Here is a 22004-nt window from a genome sequence, read left to right as displayed (position 1 = left end):
AGGCTTGATGAACATTGACACAGTCTAGTCTCGGATACAAAAAAACACTGCAGTCCAGGAGATAAGGAATACAATATTATCATCTCCATGAGCAACAGGTCAGGGCCACAAGTTTGATATGACCCATGTCTGTGTCAGCGAAGGTGGGGGTGAGAATCCCAAACCATAACCAACAAAAGAAAACAAAGATCAGCCTCATGAATAGCTGAAGTTTTGTGTATCCTGCTCTGGGCAGTTGGTATCCCTCACTATATATTTTCCTGATATTTTCAGTTTAAACTAATGAGTATTTTACCGACAATTATGAGCTATAATCTGCTATATTTGTGACACTCTTTTCAAATATTATAAACCTCCACCTCTCTAGGATTTTTAGCAATGTGCAGAGGATTTTCTATCTCAAGGGGAATGTAGGATAATGTAACAATATGAGCATCAAACACTCCCAGGGCAGGTACACCCCAGGCTAGATACAGAGTAAAGCTCCCCCTTCACTGTCCCCATCAAACATTCCCAGAACAGGTACAGCACGGAGTTGCATACCGAGTAAGCTCCCTCTACACTGTCCCCATCAAGCACTCCCAGGACAGGTACAGTACGGGGTTAGATACAGAATAAAGCTCCCTCAACACTGTCCCATCGAACACACTCAGGACAGGTACAGCATGAAGTTAGAGAGTAAAATTCCCTCTACACTGTCCTTACCAAGAACTCCCAGGACAGGTACACCCCGGGCTAGCTACAGAGTAAAGCTCCGTCGACATTGTCCTCATCTAACACTCTCAAGGCAGATACACTACGGGGTTAGATAGAGAATAAAGCTCCCTCTACACTATCCCCACCAAACACTGCCAGGACAAATACAGCACGGGGTCAGATACAGACTAACGCTCGCTCTACACTCTCCCCATCAAACACTCCCAGGACAGGTACAGCACAGGATTAGATACAGAGTAAAGCTCCCTCTCCACTCTCCCCATCAAATACTCTCAGGACAGGTACAGCCAGTGTTAGATACAGAGTAAACCTCTCTCTCCATTGTCCCCATCAAACATTCCCGGGACAGGTACAGCCAGGGTTACATACAGAGGAAAGCTCCCTCTGCACTATCCCCTTCAAATACTCCCAGGACTGGTACAGAACTGGGTTAGATATGCATGTGTCCCCAGACTGCACCATGGGACATTTTGCACGTCCCTCATTTGATTAAATTATCTATCCATTTTATTTTGGAAAGTTCACTGCTGGAGTCCATTGTTTATTTTGACAGAGCACCCTAGGATTTGGCTTGTTAGCTGCCCATTCACAAAGGCTGACAATATCTAATTCTTTGTGACCTAGCTGTTCAGTGTATGGAGATAGCCTCACCTGGGCTCATGGAGATTTGCAACAGCTGTGAATCTCAATGTGTTAAATATTACATCTTCTTTTCCTCATTGCCTTCATAAAAGATGGACGCATACAGCCTTGTAGATCAGTATAATGATTAAATCTCAGGCCACTGTTCCCAATATGTTTTCCTATCCCTCAAGTATAATATTAATATCAAATGTTGATAGCTATAGGATTCGTCCACCAATGGAGGCAAAGCCCCTTCTGCATGACTTGCCCAGCAAATCCAAGCAGAATCGATGTAAAAAATCCTTTTGTTTGAAGGCCAGGTGGGTGGGGAGCACCGCAAACAGAAGCAGGAATCCGGGATTCCGTTCCCTGTCATCTTTAAGTGGCTCCGGAGTCTTTTGGACTCTATGAATACCCAGCACACTGGGTGCGATTCTCTGCCTCCAGCCACCCCCCTCCCCCCCTCCCCCTCCCCTTTCCCCTCCCCCTTCCCCCTCCACCCTCCTCCCCCCTCCCCCCCCCCCATCTCCCCTCCTCCCTTCCCCCCTCCCCCTCCTCCCCTCCCCCTCCCCCCTCCTCCCCTCCCCCCTCCTCCCCTCCCCCTCCTCCCCTCCCCCCTCTACTCCCCTCCTCCCCTCCCCTTCCCTCCCTTCCCCTCCCCTCCCCTCCTCCCCATCCCCCTCCCCCTCCCCCTCCCTCCCCCCTCCCCTCACCCTTCCCCTTCCCCTCCCCTCCCCCCTCCCCCTCCCCCTCACCCCACTCCTCCCCCTCCTCCCGACCTCCCCTCCTCGCACTTCCCCCTCCCCTCCCCCTCCCGTCCCCTCCCCTCCCCCTCCCTCCCTCCCTTCCTCCCCCTCCCCCTCCCCCCTCCCCCTCCCTTCCTCCCCCCACCTCCCCCTCCCCCCACTCCTCCCCTCCCCCTCCTCCCCTCCCCCTCCCCCTCCCCTTCCCCCTCCCCTTCCCCTCCCCTCCCCTCACTTCCCCCTCCCCTCCACCCTCCCGTCCCCTCCCCCTCCCTTCCTCCCCCGCCCCCCTCCTCCCTTCCTCCCCCTCCCCCTTCCTCCCCCTCCCCCCCTCCCCCCTTCCTCCCCCTCCCTTCCTCACCCCCTCCCCTCTCCCCCCTCCCCTCCCCCCCTCCCCTCCCCCTCCCCCCTCCCTCCCCTCCCCACTCCCCTCCCCCCTCCCCCTCCCCCTCCCCCCTCCCCCTCCCTTCCCCCCTCCCCTCACCCCCCCCTCCCCCTCCCCTCCCCCCTCCCCTCCCCCTCCCCTCCCCCCTCCCCTCCCCCCTCCCCCCTCCCCCCCTCCCCCTCCTCCCCCTCACCCCTTCCCCCCTCCCCTCCCCCCTCCTCAAATGGGACAATGGAAACCCTTTAAAGGCGATTATTTTAGACGTGTAGCAAACAAAAAAGCAAACCATGTGGGATTTCTTGCTGGCTCCTGAGGAGTGAGGCGTTGAGGGTCCCTCATTTAAAGGCATTCAGAATCTGTGACGATAAAGATTATTATTATTATGAATTGTTTCTTTAAATGTTTTCCAATGGTTACTGATTTACATTTAAGTCTTATTTTCCCAATCAGCCATCAGCCGCTTTCTCTTCATACCTATAAAACTGGCTTTGTTGAAGGTTGTTCAAAAATTCAATTGTATTCTGACCCACTGTGCTACCGTGCCGCCCTATCTAAAGTAGCTTTATCTCTAGACAGTTCCACAACATATTTCTCCTGAAAACTGTCACAAAAACATTCTACGAACTGATCTTTTGAATCACATTTGCCAATTTGATTGGCCCAGTATACATGAAGCTTAACGTCCCCCACAATTCGTATATTGTCTATCCTCGGGAGGATTTAAACTAGTCTGGCAGGTGGGGTGGGAACCAGAGCTTAGAAGGTATAATAACTGAAGGGAAAATAGAGAACAAAAATAGAGAACAAAAATAGAGAACAAAAATAGAGAACAAAAATAGAGAACAAAAATAAGAGAACAATATCACCCCCAAGGGACAAGTGTGAGAAGGGGGAATGCAGGTCAATGCAGGACTGAGGGTGTTGCACCGAAATGCGCGCAGTATATGGAACACGGTACATGAGCTTGTTGCACACATTGAAATTGGCTGGTACGATGTTGTGGGCATCACAGAGAAGCGGCCGCAAGAGGATCAGGGCTGGGATCGAAATATACATGGGTACGTGTCCTATTGAAAGGACAGGCAGATGGGCAAAGGGGGCGGGGTTCCATTGTTAGTAAGGAATGAAGTTAATTCGATAGCAAGGAGCAATATAGGATCAGAAGGCATAGAATCGCTATGGGTAAAATTGAGGAATCGCAAAGGTAAAAAGATTCTCCCGGGAGTTATGTACAGGCCCCCAACTGTAGTCAGGATGTGGGGCAGAAAATAAATCAGGAGATAGAAAAGGCAATATTACAATTATCATGGGGGACTTCAATATGCAGGTGGACTGGGAAAATCAGGTTGGTAGTGGATCCCAAGAAAAGGAATTTGTGGAATCTCTAAGAGATTGTTTTTTGGAGCAGTTTGTGACAGCCTACTAGGGAGCAGGCAATTCTGGATTTGGTGGCATGTAATGATGTAGACTTGATTAGGAAACTTAAGTTGAAGGAGCCCTTAGGGAGCAGTGACCACAATATGATAGAATTCACCATGCAGTTCGAGAGGGAGAAGCTGCAATCAGATGTAACAGTATTACAATTAAATAAGGGTAACTACAAAGACATGAGTGAGGAGCTGGCCAGAGTTGATTGGAAAAGGAGCCCAGCAGGGAAGACTGTGAAACAGCAATGGCAGGAGTTTTTGGGGGTTATTCAGGAGGCACAATAGAAAGGAGGAGGACACATGCTAAGGGGAGGACAAGGCATCCATGGCTGATGAGGGAAGTCAAGAACAGCATAAAAGAAAAAGCACACAAAGTGGTGAGGATTAGTGGGAAGCCAGAGGATTGGGAAGCCTTTAAAAGCGACAACTAAAAAAGCAATAAGGGTGAGAGAAGATGAAATATGGGTGTAAGCTAGCTAGTAGTATAAAAGAAGATAGGAAGAGTTTTTTTTCAATATATAAGAGGTAAGAGAGAGGCAGAAGAAGACATTGGACCACTGGAAAATGTGGCTGGACAAGTAATAATGGGAAACAAAGAAGTGGCAGAGGAACTGAATAGGTACTTTGCATCAGTCTTTTTTTAAATTTAGAGTGCTGAATTCATTTTTTCCAATTAAGGGGCAATTTAGCATGGCCAACCCACCTAGCCTGCACATCTTTAGGTTGTGGGGGTCATACCCACGCAAACATGGGAAGAATGTGCAAACTCCACATGGACAGTGACCCAGAGCCGGGATGGAACCTGGGGCCACGGCGCCTTGAGGCAGCAGTGCTAACCACTGCACCGTTCTTTGCATCAATCTTCACGGTGGAAGACACCAGTGGGATGCCAGAGCTCCAGGAGAATTAGGTGGCAGAGGTGAGTGCAGTGGCCATCACTAAAGTGAAGGTTCTGGGGAAACTGAAAGGTCTGAAGGTGGATAAATCACCAGGACCAGATGGACTACACCACATGGTCCTAAAAGAGATAGCTGAGGAGATTGTGGAGGCATTGGTGGTGGTCTTTCAGGAATCACTGGAGGCAGGAAGGGTCCCAGAGGACTGGAAAGTGGCTAATGTAACACCACTGTTTAAGAAGGGAGGGACGTAGAATAGCGGAAATTATATGCCAGTTAGCCTGACTTCAGTCATTGGTAAGATTTTAATGTCCATTATTAAAGATGAGATCGTAGAGTACTTGGAAGTGCATGATAAAATAGGACTGATTCAGAATCACTTCATCAAGGGAAGGTCATGTCTGTTAGGGATCTTTGAGGAGGTAACAAGGAAGTTAGACAAAGGAGAACCAGTGGATTGATTTATTTAGATTTCCAGAAGGCTTTTGGCAAGTTGCCGCATAGGAGACTGTTAAATAAGTTAAGAGCCCATTGTTTAGAGGATTGGCTGACTGGCAGAAGGCAGAGTGTGAGGATAAACGGGTCTTTTTCAGGATGGCAGCCGGTGACTAGTGGTGTGCCTCAGAGGTCGGTGCTGGGACCACAACTTTTCACAAAATAGATTAATGATCTGGAAGAAGGAACTGAAGGCACTGTTGCTAAGTTTGCAGATGATGCAAAGATCTGTAGAGGGACAGGTAGTATTGAGGAAGCAAGGGGGGAAGCAGTAGGACTTGGACAGGCGAGGAGAGTGGGCAAAGAAGTGGCAGATGGAATACAATGTGGAAAAGTGTGAGGTTATGCACTTTGGAAGGAGAAATGGAGGCATAGACTATTTTCTAAATGGGGAAATGCTTAGGAAATCAGAAGCATAAAGGGACTTGGGAGTCCTTGTTCAGGATTCTCTTAAGGTTAATGCAGGTTCAGTCGGCAGTTCGGAAGGCAAATGCAATATTTGCATTCATGTCGAGAGGACTAGAATACAAGAGCAAGGATATACTTCTGAGGCTGTGTAAGGATGTGCTGGCCTTGGAAAGGATCCAAAGAAGGTTCACAAGAATGATCGCTGGAATGAAGAGCTTGTTGTATGAGGAACGGTTGAGGACTCTGGGTCTGTACTCGTTGGAGTTTAGAAGGATGAGGGGGGATCTTATTGTAACTTACAGGATACTGTGAGGCCTGGAAAGAGTGGGCGTGGAGAGGGTGTTTCCACTTGTAAGAAAAACTAGAAGCAGGGGACACAATCTCAGACTAAAGGGACAACCCTTTAAAACAGAGGTGAGGAAGAATTTATTCAGCCAGAGGGTGGTGAATCTGTGGAACTCTTTGCCGCAGAAGGCTGTGGAGGCCAAATCACTGAGTGTCTTTAAGGCAGAGATAGATAGGTTCTTGATTAATAAGGGACTCTGACGTTATGGGGAGAAGGCAGGAGAATGGGGATGAGAAAAATATCAGCCCTGATTGAATGACGGGGCAAACCCGATGGGCCGAGTGGCCCAATTCTGCTCCTATGTCTTGTGGTCAATAATTTTATTTTTTAAAATAAATATTTTTATTCTCCAAATTTACAGCCACCAACAAACAATCAACGGTAACAAATACGATCTCCTGGCCAACAATTCCTCCCTCCCACCAACCCCCAAACAACACGCAACATTTTAAATACAAACATCAAAGAAAAGGATTCAGGAATCCACCAAGCACCAATATACAGTCACTAACAACATACACAGTCCAACCCCTCACCCACCCACCCCACCCAACACTCCCCCACCCCACCAACTCCCCCCCCCCCCCAATGTTCGATGTCATACAATTCTTGAAAGTGCATAATAAACAAAGCCCATGAATTGTAGAACCCTTCCATCCTTCCCCTCAACTCAAACTTCACCTTCTCGAGTGTTAACAACTCCAAGAGGTCCCCCCGCCACGCCAGGGCACAGGTGGAGAAACTGACCTTTTGGCGATCCACGAGGCGAAGGCTAAAACATCTGCCTCCGCACTCGCTTCCAACCCCAGCTGATCCGATACCCCGAATATGGCCTCCAGAGGACCCGACTCAAGCCTCACATGCACCATCTTCGAAATTACCCTGAACACCTCCCTCCAATACCCTCCAGCTTTGGACAGGAACAAAACATATGGACGTGGTTTGCGGGGCACCACCCACAACGTTCAGAAACATCCTCTACCCCCCTCAAAGAGTCGGCTCATCCTCGCATTTGTGAGGTGCGCCCTATACACCAACTTCAGCCGTATCAGCCCCAACGTCGCGCCCGAAGTTCAGGCATTTACCCTCCGGAGCACCTCTCACCACAACCCCTCCTCCATGCTCTCTGCCAACTCTTTCTCCCACTGTGCCTTAATCCCTCTAGCGGTGCCTTCTCTTCCAGAATTGACCCATAAATCACCGACCCCACCCCCTTCTCCATTACCCCTGTCGTCAGCACCTCCTCCAACAGTGTGGAGGCCGGCACCGCCAGAAAGCTCTGCATCTCCTTCTTAGCAAAATCCCAGACCTGCATATACCTGAACAATTCCCCCTGCCCCAACCCATATTTCGTCTCCAGCTCCCTCAGTCCTGCAAAACAGCCCCCCAGAAACAAATCCTTTAGTGCCCTGACTCTCTTCTCCTCTCATCGTCAAAAACACCCATCCCACTTCCGTGGTTCAAATCTGTGATTCCCCCGAATCCGCATTTCCCTTGACCCCACCCCCAGCCGAAAGTGCGGGCGCAACTGCCTCCAGGTTTTCAATCTCGCTACTACTCCCGGATTCCCTGAGTATTTCCCCGGGGCCATCGGGAGTGGTGCTGTTGCCAACACCCTCAGCCTCGACCCCCTACACAGACTCCTCCATTCTAACCTACTGGAAGTCTCGCCCTCTTACCCAGTTCCTCACCTTCTCCGCCCTACGGAATGGTAGCCCCCCCCCCCCCCCCCCCAACCACTGGCCAAGACACCACGGGCAGCACGGTAGCATGGTGGTTAGCATAAATGCTTCACAGCTCCAGGGTCCCAGGTTCGATTCCCGGCTGGGTCACTGTCTGTGCGGAGTCCGCACATCCTCCCCGTGTGTGCATGGGTTTCCTCCAGGTGCTCCGGTTTCCTCCCACAGTCCAAAGATGTGCGGGTTAGGTGGATTGGCCATGCTAAATTGCCCGTAGTGTCCTAAAAGTAAGGTTAAGGGGGGGGAGTTGTTGGGTTACGGGTATAGGGTGGATACGTGGGTTTGAGTAGGGTGATCATTGCTCGGCACAACATCGAGGGCTGAAGGGCCTGTTCTGTGCTGTACTGTTCTATGTTCTAAAATATTCATTTTTGTCTAAATTTAGTTTATATCCCGAAAAAGACCCAAACACTCGAAGCAGCTCCAATATGCCCCCCATCGACACACTTGGTTCCGATACATACACCAGCAAGTCATCCGCATACAAAGATACCCTATGCTCTACCGCCCCCCCTCACCCCCTCCCCCCCCACCCCCCCCCCCCCCCCATCCCCCCCGCATTATCCCTTTCCACGTCTCCGAACTCCTCAATGTGATGGCCAATGGCTCGATTGCAAGCGCAAACAACAGGGGAGAAAAACTGCAATAATTTCTTGCTTAATTTTCTGTCCAACAGTTTAACTACTGTTTGTGTGTCTATAACCTGTTTTTATGCCTCTTGCTATTCCTAATCTCCAGCCATGCTGATTCTAGTTCCTCATTTTCTGAGCCAAGATCCTTTCTCAGTGTTGTCCTTGTGTCATCCTTTATTATCAGGACTGACGATAGAGGAAAATGAATGAAGGAAGAATTGACATTTATTTAGCATCTGTACATGTTTCCGCTGAACCCCGGATGCGTTCTTGCTTGTTGAGAAACAAGCTAATCATTTTGGTCATAGCAGGATCCCCAAATGATTGTAAATGAATAACCAGGTGATCTCTCTATTTCTGTCATGCTGATTGAATGTTGCAGAAAAGACAAAGAGATAAATTATACCACAGAATCTTCTCCTAGGTGTCCATCAATAGAAATACTGAATGTCCCCAGTTAATGGTGATATTGGTTTAGCCACATGCATTATTTTGGGAGGAAATGTCTTACACACACGCATACCAGGTAAACATACAGTACACATCCATATGAACAAAACAAGAAGGAGATAGGAAATCTCCCAGATGTAGAGATCTAACGAACTAGGGACAATCATTTCATTTCATTTCATGAGGAGTTGAAGGAAATTAGTATAGGTAGGGGGCGGGATTCTCCGATAGTAGGGCTAAGTGTTGACGCCGTCGTAAACGCCGGAGAGTTTTACGACGGTGTCATCTGCCCGCGAGGAGCAGCGATCCTGCAGTGCACAGAGGGTCAGCACGGCACTGGAGCACTTCACGCAGCTCCAGCTGCTGATATGGTCGCCAGCACAGGCAGCATGGGTCCGCGCATGCGCACGAGTTTCCGTCTCAGCGCCGGCCCCCAGGCAACATGGCAGAGCCTTACAGGGGCCCGGCCTGGAGGAATATAGGCCCACCCCGGAATTAGCCCGCCTGCTGATCGGTAGACCCCGCTCCTGGGCCTGGTCACCGTAGAGGCCCCCCCCTCAGAATCGGATCCCCCTTCCCCCCCCCCCCAACCAGGACGGCCCCCGCAGCCAGAACTCCGAGGTCCCCCTGGGTAGGACCACACGCGAACCACGCTGGCGGGACTCGGCCGAACTTGGCGGGCATTCGGCCCGTCGCGCGCAGAGAATTGCCGCGGGGGGGGGCGGGGGGGCGTTGAGCGTCCCCTGACTGGTGCCGTGGCGCCATTGGCGGCAATTCTCCTGTAGCGGGAGAATCAGCGGACCCAGCGTCGGAGCGGCGTTGTGCGATTCGCGCCCGCACCGGCGATTCTCCGACCCAGCGCGGGATCGGAGAATCCTGCTCAAGAAGTTTGTATTGGAGAAATTAATGGGACTGAAAGTTGCTAAGTCCCCGGGATCCGATATTATGGATTAAAACTTTTTGTCCACACAAAAGTGGAAATTTGTCTTTGGCTTCGCCCCTAACATAACGTATAATCATATAGTCATTAGTTAAAAACTAAATATTTCATGTATCGCTATATTCATACATTTGTGGATATATAACATACACACATACTATACAAACATAACACATTGCACACTGCCATTACAGCACTTGCTGCAGTTAAACTGAATAAAATCAGCGAGTTAAATTTACATTCTTAAGCTTATGGCAGTGGAAACAAAAGACCATTGATCAGATTTTTCTGGGAACAGGCATTCTGAAGGGCCGGCCCGAAGGGAGACTTTCAAATTGATGAGGTAGAAAGTGAGAAGGATCATCAATGATGGTCTGAGCTTTCCTCTTAACTGCAATGTTAAATAAATTATCGAGCTGTGTCTGCTGCCTACCAATGATTGTACCTGCAGTGTTGGCAATTCTGGTGAGCTGACTTTTGCATCCTAGAGTGTTGAAAGGGATTGATATCGAGATAGTGGATGCATTGCTGATCATCTTCCAAAATTTTATAGATCCTTGAACGGTTCCTGAAGGTAGGAAGGTAGCAAATGTCACTCCACTAATTAAGAAGGGAGGGGGAAAGAAAACGGGGAACTACAGACCTATTAGCCTTACATCTGTCGCAAGTAAAATGCTAGAACCTATCATAAAAGATGCGATAAATGCACACTTGATAATATCATGATCTGATTCAGCATGGATTTACGAATGGGAAATCACGTTTGATGAACTTGGAGTTTTTTTGAGGACGTTAATAACAAAATTAACAAAGGAGAGTTGGTAGATGTAGTATATTTTGTCATGACACCTTGGGTGAGTGCACGGTCAATTCCAGCCCCACTTGACACGAAGTCGCAAGACAGGAGAAATAAGGTTTTATTTAAAATAAAATGAGAGGGATCATCCTTGTTTGAGCCCAATAAACTGGAATCATCAGGTTTGTCATTTTAATTCACCTTTTTTTATGTACAGTATTTTAATTAAACGGACAAACAATGTCAGCAAGCAGGGGAGGGAGAGAGAGTGAGAGTTCCTTTCACTTCCGAGGCCCACACGCAGGAACCAATCACTGACCATTGTTAGGCACAAGACTGTCCCTGGCCAATTCACCTGTTGCGAGCCAACCAATCGATCTGACTCCCACCAAACCGGATTCCTAAGATCCACTTGGTGCCGAGGACTCTGTCTCAAAACAAAACCTGGGAACAGTCTCCTCAAAAGCAGTCTGCTTCACTTTTGAGTCATCTGTTCAAAGGCACATTCCGATTATGTGTCCTTGGACCAAAATAATAAAATAACATAAAGGAAATAAACAGGAAGAAGGCTTACAATTTGGATTTTCAGAAGGCTGTTGATAAAGTCCCCCACACGGGGCTTGATTAGCAAAATTAAAACATGTGAGATAGGAGTCAATATGCTGGCATGGATTAAGGATTGGCTAACAGGCAGAAAACAGAGTTTAGGAATAAACGGGTCATTCTCCTGTTGGCTGGCTGTGGCTGTGGCGTACTGCAAGGATCAGTACCTGGGGCCAACTGTTCGCAATATACATCCATGATTTTGATGTGCGGGCCAAGTGTACTATTTCCAAGTTCGCAAATGATGCAAAGCTACGTGGGAATGTATGTTGTGAAGAAGATGTAAAACGCTACAGGAGGATTTGGACAGACTTAGTTAGCGGGCAATAACATGGCAGATGGAATATGATGTGGAAAAATGTGAGGTAATCCATTTTGGTCGCAGGAACAGATGTGCAGAATATTTCCTAAATGGTCAGAAATGAGAAAGTGCAGATGCACAAAGGGACCTGGGTGTCCTTGTCCATTAGTCACTGAAGGCGAACACGCAGGTGCAGCAAACTATTAGGAAGGCTATTGGATTGTTAGCGAATTGAATGTTAGGTGGCAGTGGTTAGCACTGCCGCCTCACACCGCCAGGAACTCAGGGTTGATTCGGGCCTTGGATGCCTGTCTGTATGGAGTTTGCACGTTCTCCCTGTGTCCGCCTGGGTCTCCTCTGGTTGCTCCAGTTTCTACCCAGAGTCCAAAGATGTGCAAGTTCAGTGGGGTTACGGGGTTAGGATGGGGGTATGGGCCTAGGTAGGGTGACCTTTCAAAGAGTCGGTGCAGACTCGATGGGCCAAATGGGCTCCTTCTGCACTGTAGGGATTATGTAATTCTGTGGTTTATTGCAAGGAGATTGTTTCACTTGTACAGAACCTTGGTTCGACCAAACCTGGAACACTGAGTGCGGTTCTGGTCCGGGATTCTCCACTATCCGGCAGGATGGGCCGTACCGGTGCCAAGGAGTGGCGTGAACCACTCCGACGTCGGGCTGCCCGGAAGGTGCGGAATCCTCCGCACCTTCAGGGGCTAGTCCGGCGCTGGCGGGGTTGGCGCCCCGCCAACCGGCGCCGAAAGGCCTCCGCCGGCCGGCGCGAGTTGGCGCATGCACGGGAGTGCCAGCGTGTTCTGGCGTGATCCCAGCAGATGCGCAGAGGGGTTTTTCCCCGCGACGGCCATGGCGGACCGTTACAGCGGCCAGCGCAGAGGGAAAGAGTGCCCCCACGGCATCGGCCTGCCCGCCGATTGGTAGGGCCCCGATTGTGGGCCAGGCCACCGTGCCCCCTCCCCCCCCCCCCCCCCCCCCCCCCCCCCGGGGCCAGGTCGCCTCACGCCCCGTCGAGGACTCCGCAGGCTGCCCGCAGAGCCAGGTCCCACCGGTAAGGACCAAGTTTGATTTACGCCGGCGGAACTGGCCGGAAACGGGCGGCCACTTGGCCCACCGCAGAGTGGAGAATCGCCGGGGGGGGGGCGGCACTGCCAATGGCCCCCGACCGGCGCGACACAATCCCTGAGCCCGCTGAAAAACCGGCGCCGGAGAATCCGGCAGCTGGCGTCGGGGCGGGATTCACGCCACCCCCCCGGTGATTCTCCGGCCCGGCGGGGGGTCGAAGAATCCCGCCCCTGGTCTCCTTCCCTCAGAAAGGATATTATTGCCAGAGAGGGAGTGTAACAAAGGTTCACCAGACTTGTTCTGGGGGTGGTTGGACTGTCTTATAAAGAGCAGTTGGGCAAATTGAGCCTGTATTCACTAGAGTTTCGAAGAAGGAGCTAGATCTCATTGAAACTTACAGAACACTTTAAGGAATGGACAGGGTGGCTGCAGGTAAGATGTTTCCCTTGGTTAGGACATCTAGGACCATGGGGCATAATTTCAAAATAAGGGGGATGCCACTTATCACCGAGATGAGGAGAAATTTCTTTACAGAGAGGGTTGCGAATCTTTAGAATTCTGTACCCCACATGGCTGTAGAAGCTCAGTTACTGAGTATGTTTAAATTAGACATTGATGGATTTCTGATTAATAATAAGTGAAAGGTTATGGCGATAATGTGGGGTAAAAGGCATTGCTGTGGGTGATCAGCCATGATTGTATTGAAAGGCAAAGGAGGCTCGACGGGCTGAATGGCCTTCTCTTTTCCCTATGTTCCATTGTTCCTAACATCTCCACCATTCAGTAACTGAGGGAGTAAAGTCCTCACACTGACCAATGAACGTTTACACACTTTGCTTTTAGTCTTACCATTGCACAAAAAGGTTAAAGTTCACTCGCACAGGCTGTGTAAATGACCATTGACATCACATGACCAAGGACGGTGTCTATCACCTGAGTTATTTGTCAACCAAAGGCAAAATTAGCCACATCTGGATTCCCAATTAGATACATGTGGCTTCAACAGCAATCATTTGTAATTATATAGCACCTTTAACATAGTAAAATATCCGAAGTAGTTTCATAGGAGGGATAGTCAAAGAAAAATCGACAATGAGCCACATAACATTTCCTATGTCACAATGTGAGCATGGTAACACAGTAGTTAGCACTGTTGCTTCACAGTGCCAGGGTCCCAGGTTTGATTCCCAGGTTCGATTCCCAGCTTGGTTCACTGTCTGTGCGGAGTCTGCACGTTCTCCTGTGTCTGCGTGGGTTTCCTCCAGGTACTACGGTTTCCTCCCACAAGTCCCGAAAGACGTGCTGTTAGGTGAATTGGACATTTTGAATTCTCCCTCTGTGTACCCGAACAGGCACCGGAATGTGGCGCCTAGGAGATTTTCACAGTAACCTCATTACAGTGTTAATGTAAGCCTACTTGTGACAATAAAAATTATTATATCAGAAGTTCTTCATTGTCTGGAAGATGCTTTGAGGCATTCTGTGGTTGTTGTGAGGTGTTGGGTGCGGTTTGTTAGGTCTTAAGGTATTTGTAACCTTGGGTAATTCATCAGAAAGTACTTATTAATGATTAGAAACTATGTACATAGGTACAATAAAGACCCAAGCTCGGAGCGGTCTCCATGCTTGCTTCTACACACGGCTCAGTGCAACTCTAAACTGACCCCTAGGTGTGGGTCATGTGTTCTGTTACATCACCGTGTGGGTGGTACTGTACTGAGTCCTCATGAAACCTTTTATGTGCCAGATCCTTCTACTACAGTGTGCATGAAAAGTTCTGTAGAAATGGCAGCCTTTTTTTGAAGTAGGTATTAGGACAGGCAATCAAAAGCTTGGCATACAGAACAACCAATCCCAAATTGATTCAGCGGCAGTGTCTCTCTTCTTTGTAACGATTCAAGTTGTTTTAAGGTGCAGCCCATATCTGCCTCTCTCCCTTCCTATTGGGGAGCACACTCAGCAATGGCCCTCGATCAATTATTCCTTCAAACACAACCTTTTGTTAAAAAGGACCATCTGTTCCCCATTTGGGAATTATTTTTTTTAACAAGCGAATTTTGTTCCTGGAAGATTCCACATCATCATGTTGGGACTGTTTTCCTGACAGGATAATTGATTGAATCTGTTATTCAACAGCAGGTTGCGAAAGTTTTAGAGTTGATTGAGAGAGAGAGAGAGAGAGCAAGGGTGACATTCTAGTACAGTGATTAGCACTGTTGCTTCACAGCACCAAGGACCCAGGTTCAATTCCAGGCTCGGGTCACTGTCTGTGTGGAGTCTACACATTTTCTCTGTCTCTGAGAGGGTTTCCTCCAGGTGCTCCGGTTTCCTCCCACAAGTCCTCAAAGACGTGCTGTTAGGTAATTTGGACATTCTGAATTCTCCCTCCGTGTACACAAACAGGCGGCGGAATGTGGTGACTCAGGGCTTTTCACAGTAACTTCATTGCAATGTTAATGTAAGCCTACTTGTGATAATAAAGATTATTATTACTATTAAATGTCAGCATTTTTACAATTCTTTTGTCCGTCATTTTGATAGGTAATGCCTCTGCTGAAATAGTAAATAATCTACTCACAAGGAAAAATGTGCAGGGTGATTGAGAAGGAATGAGGCAGCTGGAAATCGCTTATTGTCACAAGTAGGCTTCAAATGAAGTCACTGTGAAAAGCCCCTAGTCGCCACATTCCGACGCCTATTCGGGGAGGCTGGTACGGCAATTGAACCCGCGCTGCTGGCCTTGTTCTGCTTTACAAGTCAGCTGTTTAGCCCACTGTGCTGCACCAGCCACTGGTGTAGCACAGTGGGCTAAACATAATTTTGTTAACCAGTTATCCAAGAGCCAGTACGGATGCAATGGGCCAAATGGCCTCCAACCCGGCTGTTTCATTCTTTGATTCTAAGGCCTGTATGTTACTGTTTACATCTTTCTTCCAATCAATCTCTGTATTCCACGGATCATCCTCCGCTACTTCTGCCACATCCAGCACGATACCACCACCAAACACACCTTTCCCTCTCCCTTTGGCCTTCCTCAGGGACCATTCCCTCCCTGACGTCTGGTCACTTTCTCAATTAAATAAATATCTTGCATCTGTCCTCACGGAAGACACAACAAACATGTCAGAAATAATGGGGAATCAAGGGTGTGGCAAAAGGAGTGACTTGAAGAAATCATTGTAAGTAACAAAGCAATGGGCAAACCATGGGGGTGGAGGCAAGTCCTTGTGATGTTCCTTGTATGGTTCTCCAAGATAGCTAAAAGTAGTAGTGTTGACACAGAACATCAAGCTATGTATTTGAAACAAAGCTAGTTTATTTTACACCAGTTCAAATGGTTCACACACTTCACTGAGTAATAGCTAATAAAACAACAGTATAAAATCTATGTTACAGAAATCTATATCTTTTTAGTACAGCTAACCATCTATCTCAACCTCTCACTATCCTTCTTCATAACCTTCTCCCAGCATTCCTAGAGACGCAGCCTTTTATAAGACTACTCTGTGGTGCCATCTAGTGTTGCGATACATGAACATTATCTTGTTCACCTTTAACACTCCTTACATTATACCTATCATTACAGTCGTCTGGACCTGATAAGCTGAATCATGGGATTTTAGAAGAGGTAGCTGCAGAGATAATGGCTCGAATTTAGTAAGGGCAGCTGGGGCCTTGTTGGCAGCCTGACAGCCAGGGGAAAGCCACCCAGCCCATGACTATTTGCCACGGCCTGGCCCCAGTCTCCTTTTGGGCTCATCAGCAACTAATTAGTGGCCGATGGGGCTCCCTCCCTTTAAGGGGCATTGATACATAGATACATAGAGGATAGGAACAGGAGGAGGCCTTTTGGCCCTTCGAGCCTGCTTTGCCATTCATCACAATCATGGCTGATCATCCAACTCAATAGCCTAATCCTGCTCTCTCCCCATAGCCTTTGATCACATTCTCGTCATGTGCTATATCCCGCCGCCTCTTGAATATATTCAAAGTTTTAGCATTAACTACTTTCTGTGGTAATGAATTCCACAGGCTCACCACTCTTTGGGTGAAGAAATGTCTCCTTATCTCTGTCTGAAATGGTTTACCCTGAATTCTCAGACTGTGACCCCTGGTTCTGGACACACCCATCATTGGTAACATCTTCCCTGCAGCTACCCTGTCTAGTCCTGCTAGAATTTTATAAGTCTCTATGAGATCCCCCCTTATTCTTCTGAACTCCAACGAGAACAATCCCAACCTCGTCAATCTCTCCTCATATGACAGTCCCGCCATCCCTGGAATCAGTCTGGGAAACCTTCGCTGCCCTCCCTCGAGAGCAAGAACACCTTTACTCAGAGAAGGAAACCAAAACTGCACACAATACTCCAAGAGTGGCCTCACCAAGGCCCTGTACAATTGCAGCAACACATCCCTGCTTCGATACTCGAAACCTCTCGCAATGAAGGCCAACATACCATTAGCCTTCTTTACTGCCTGCTGCTCCTGCATGCTTATCTTCAGCGAATGGTGGACAAGGATACCCACGTCCCGCTGCACACTCCCCTCTCCCAATTTATAACTATTCAGGTAGTAATCTGTCTTCCTGTTTTTGCTTCCAAAATGAATAGCCTCACACTTATCCAAATTATACTGCATCTGCCATTGATTTGCCCACTCACCCAACCTGTCCAGGTTATGCTGTAGGATCGCTGCATCCTCCCCCTAATTTGGTATCATCTGCAAACTTTGAGATGTTACATTTTGTTCCCTCATCCAAATCATTAATATATATTGTGAATATATACACCAATCCCTGTGGTACCCCACTAGTTACTGCCTGCCAATTTGAAAAAGACCCATTAATCCCCACTGTTTGTTTCCTCTCTGCCAACTAGTTTTCTATCCACCTCAATACATTTCCCCCAATCCCATGCGCTTTAATTTTGCATAATAAAGTCTTATGCAGGACTTTGTCAAACGCCTTCTGAAAGTCCAAATATACCACATCGACTGGCTCCCCCTTGTCAACTGTACTGGTTACCTCTTCAAAGAATTCCAACAGATTTGTCAAGCATGATTTTCCCTCCATAAATCCATGCTGACTCTGACTGATCCTGCCACTGCTTTCTAAATGCTCCGCTACAAAGTCCTTGATAATGGATTCAAGCATTTTCCCCACTATCGATGTTGGGCTTACTGGTCGATAATTCCCTGCTTTCTCTCTACCTCCCTTTTGAATATCGGAGTGACGTGAAGCTTCAGCGAGATTTAGACAGGCTTAGTGAGTATGGAATATACTGTGGATGAGTGTGAGGTTATCCGCTTAGGTAGGAAGAGCGGAGTGGCAGAATATTTCATAAATGGTCAGAGGTTGGGAATATTGATGTCTGGGTGTTCTTGTTGGCAGCCTGACAGCCAGGGGAAAGCCACCCAGGCCATGACTATTTGCCACGGCCTGGCCCCAGTCTCCTTTTGGGCTCATCAGCAACTAATTAGTGGCCGATGGGGCTCCCTCCCTTTAAGGGGCATTGATACATAGATACATAGAGGATAGGAGCAGGGGAAATGGTGTGCTGGCCTTTATTGCAAGAAGATTTGAGTACAGGGGTAATGAGGTCTTGCTTCAATGTATAGAACCTTGGTTAGACTACACCTGGATTATTGAGTATAGTTTTGGTACCTTATCCAAGGAAGGCCATAGAGGGAGGGGAACGGAGGTTCACTGGACTAAATCCTGGGATAGCGGGATTAGCCTACGAGGAGAGATTGAGGAGACAGGAGCCTATATTTGAGTTTAGAAGATTGAGAGGTGATCTCATTTCAACTTCCAAAATCCTTAAGGGGCGGAACAGGGGACATGCAGAAAGGTTGTTTCCCCTGGCTGGTGGATGGGGTGATGGTGGAGTTTAGAACCAGGGGACACAGAATAATGGGCAGGCCTTTTAGAACTGGGATGAGGAGGAATGTCTTCACTCCGAGGATGGTGAATCTTTGGAATTCTCTACCCCAGAGGGTTGTGGAAGCGCAATCACTGAGCATGTTTAGAACTGAGATTGATAGATTTCTAGATACCAATGAGATCAAGGGATAAAGAACGTACAACATAGAACATACAGTGCAAAAGGAGGCCATTTGGCCCATCGAGTCTGCACCAACCCACTTAAGCCCTCACTTCCACCCTATCCCCGTAACCCAATAATTTTAGTCACTAAGGGCAATTTATCATGGCCAATCCACCTAACCTACACATCTTCAGACTGTGGGAGGAAACAGGAGCACCCAGAGGAAACCCACGCAGACACAGGGAGAATGTGCAGACTCTGCACAGACAGTGACCCAGCGGGGAATTGAACCTGGGACCCTGGTGCTGTGAAGCCACAGTGCTATTCACTTGTGCTACCGTGCTGCCGTGATACAGGAGATGGGGCAGGAAAATGGTGCTGCGGCAAATGATCAACCATGATCTAGTTGATGGGCAGAGCAGCCTCAAGGAATGAATGGCCTATACCTATGTTCCTAAGTGCGTACCTCCAAGCATTGCTCAAGGTGAAAGGGGTCAGGAGTCAGGAGTCACTGGGGGTAATCAAGCACACCCCAGTAATGGTAAGGAGGTAACTGGTGAGTATGAGATGAAGTGTTGTTGCAGGGTGGTCATGATTACCATGAGGCCCCTCAGTAGATACAATCTATCAGAGCCAGGGATCACCTGATGGTCTCTCCGTGAAGCTATGGCCACATCTGCTGTTGGTATGATGCCAGTGGTGACAGGGAAAGGCCCTTAATTGGCCACCTAATTGACTTTATTGTCCTCTGGGCAGGAATCCTGTCCTCTCCTTCCCCACCATTGTAAAACGCCATGGTGGCGAGAAGATAATGAACAGTCCATCACTCCCCCATGCCCACCCACCCCATTTTACAGGGTGCCCACCTTCCAACCCATCTTTAGAGGGCTCATAGACTCAATCTCAGTGAATGCATTGGTTTTGATCTTCTAGAAATCCTTTGATTCTGGAACAATTCACAAACATTCGAGGGCAGCGAATGTGACCCTGCTATTGAAGAAAATGGGAAGAGGGAGAACAGAAATGATGGGGCGATTCTCCAAAATGGAGACGAAGTGTTCGCGCCGCCGTGAACGCCGTCGCGTTTCACGACGGCGCGAAACGGGCATGGGGACGACCGATTCTGTCCCCCACAGGGGGCCAGCACAGCGCTGGAGCGGTTCACGCTGCTCCAGCCTCCCTTCCCGATGCCAAATGGGCGCCTCGCAAACCCGCACATGCGCAGTTGGGCCGCGCCAACCTGCGCATGCGCGGGGGACTTCTTCAGTGCGCCTTCCCCGCACCTCGGAGAATCGCGCGCCGGCGTCGTGGCGCGGTTGCGGCGATTCTCCAGCCCGGCGCGGGGCTTGGAGAATCGCCCCCTATAGGTCAGATACCTCACAATCAGCAGGTAAAATGTTCAAAACTGTGATTAGGGTCATGATAACCCAGCACTTGAAAAATCATAATATGATTGGACAGAGTGAAAATGGATTTATGAAAAGGATATAGGATTTGACAATGTGTCGAGTATTTTGAGGATGTACCTTTGCCCAGATTAAACAGCAATTGACATGTTCTTTCTTCAATTTACCATACTGTAGTCACTGCTTACATTGCATTCTGCTCTACATTGGGAAGACCAAAAGCAGGTGGAGCGAGTGCTTTGTGAAACACCTTGATTCAGTCTGCAAGCATGACCCCAAGCTTCTGGTGGTCGGTCATTTTAAATCCCACTCTGATCTCTCTGTCCTCAGCTTCCTGCATTGTTCCCATGAAGCTCAGCACAAGTTTGAGGAATAGCACCTCATTTTTCGATTAGACACTTATCCTTCCAGATGTGGGGCGGGATTCTCCGACCCCACGCAGGGTCGGAGAATTGGCGGGAAGCGGCGTCATTTCCGCTCCCGCAGGTTTCGTAATTCTCCCGCCGGAAAAAAACCGGCGTTGTGCAAATCCCGTCGGCGGCCTGTGAAAACAGCTGGCGCCGGCGGGATTTCATTTTATTTGCACTGACCTGAAATCTCCGGCCCGGATGGGCCGAAGTCCCGCCGACGTGGCCACGGGTCACGTCGGCGCAAATCAGAGTTGGTTTAAAACGGCGTCAACCATTGATGATGGCTGACGCCGTTCAGTGTCGGGGTTGGGTTGCGGCCATCGGGGGGGGGGGGGGGGGTGGGGTGGGTTGCGGCCATCAGGGGGGGGGGGGGGGTGGGTTGCGGCCATCAGGGGGGGGGGGTTGCGGCCATCAGGGGGGGGGGGGTGGGGGGTGAGGTTGCGGCCATCAGGGGGGGGGGGGTTGCGTTGCGGCCATCGGGGGGTTGGGTTGCGGCCATCGGGGGGGTGGGTTGCGGCCATCGGGGGGTTGCGGCCATCGGGGGGGTGGGTTGCGGCCATCGGGGGGGTGGGTTGCGGCCATGGGGGGGGGGGGGTGGGGTGCGGCATCGGGGGGGTTTGGGGGCAGCGGCGGGCAGAGAGGGGGGGGGCGACGGATGCCCGGGGCCAACGCCCCCCCCCCCCCTCTGTACGCCGCTGCCCCCTACCCTCACCACCCCTACCTCCCTCCAACGCCCCTACCCCCCTCCCCACCACCCCTACCCCCCTCCAACGCCGCCCCCCATCTCTCGCAACGCCGCAACCCGCCCCCCCCCTCAACGCCGGGTTCCCCCCCCCCTCAACGCCGGGTCCCCCCCCCCTCAACGCCGGGTCCCCCCCCCCCCAACGCCGGGTTCCCCCCCCCCCCTCAACGCCGGGTTCCCCCCCCCCTCCTCAACGCCGGGTTCCCCCCCCCCCTCCTCAACGCCGGGTTCCCCCCCCCCCTCCTCAACGCCGCAACCCCCCACCCTCAACGCCGCAACCCACACCCCGTCCCCCTCCCTCTGAAGGCCGGTACCCACACCCCCCCCCCCCCCTCCTCCTCCCCCCCTTCCTTCCTCCTCCCCCCCTTCCTTCCTCCCCCCCCCCTTCCTTCCTCCTCCCCCCTCCTCCCCCCCTTCCTTCCTCCTCCCCCCTCCTCCCCCCCTTCCTTCCTCCTTCCCCCCTTCCTTCCTCCGTTAGTGGGGGGGGGTGGGTGCGGCGTTGGAGTGGGGTAGGGGTGGTGAAGGGGTAGGGGTGGTGAGGGGAGGGGTTGGGGTAGGGGCAGCGGCGTGCAGAGGAGGGGGGCGACGGATGCCCGGGCCAATGCACCCGTCGCCCCCCCCTGCACGCAGCTGCCCCTACCCCAACCCCCTCCCTTCACCACCCCTACCCCCTTCACCACCCCTACCCCCCTCCAACGCCGCACCCCCACACCCCCTAACGCCGCACCCCCCCCCCCCCCACTAACAGAGGAGAGGAGAGAGGGGGGGAGGAGAGAGGGGGGGGAGGAGAGAGGGGGGGGGAGGAGAGAGGGGGGGGGAGAGA

At 50.3% G+C, this 22004-nt stretch overlaps 1 protein-coding gene across 3 annotated transcripts in view; it reads left to right on the top strand.

Annotated features, from left to right (window-relative positions):
* Positions 1-22004, top strand: part of slc16a4 (solute carrier family 16 member 4) — a 145832-nt gene that overhangs the window by 2829 nt on the left and 120999 nt on the right. The gene's annotated exons all lie outside the window — the stretch shown is intronic.

The sequence above is a fragment of the Scyliorhinus canicula genome, chromosome 15 (assembly GCF_902713615.1).
Source record: "Scyliorhinus canicula chromosome 15, sScyCan1.1, whole genome shotgun sequence".
Taxonomy (NCBI): domain Eukaryota; kingdom Metazoa; phylum Chordata; class Chondrichthyes; order Carcharhiniformes; family Scyliorhinidae; genus Scyliorhinus; species Scyliorhinus canicula.
The sequence above is the reverse complement of the archived record's forward strand: the minus strand, read 5'-3'. Positions and strand labels throughout refer to the sequence as shown.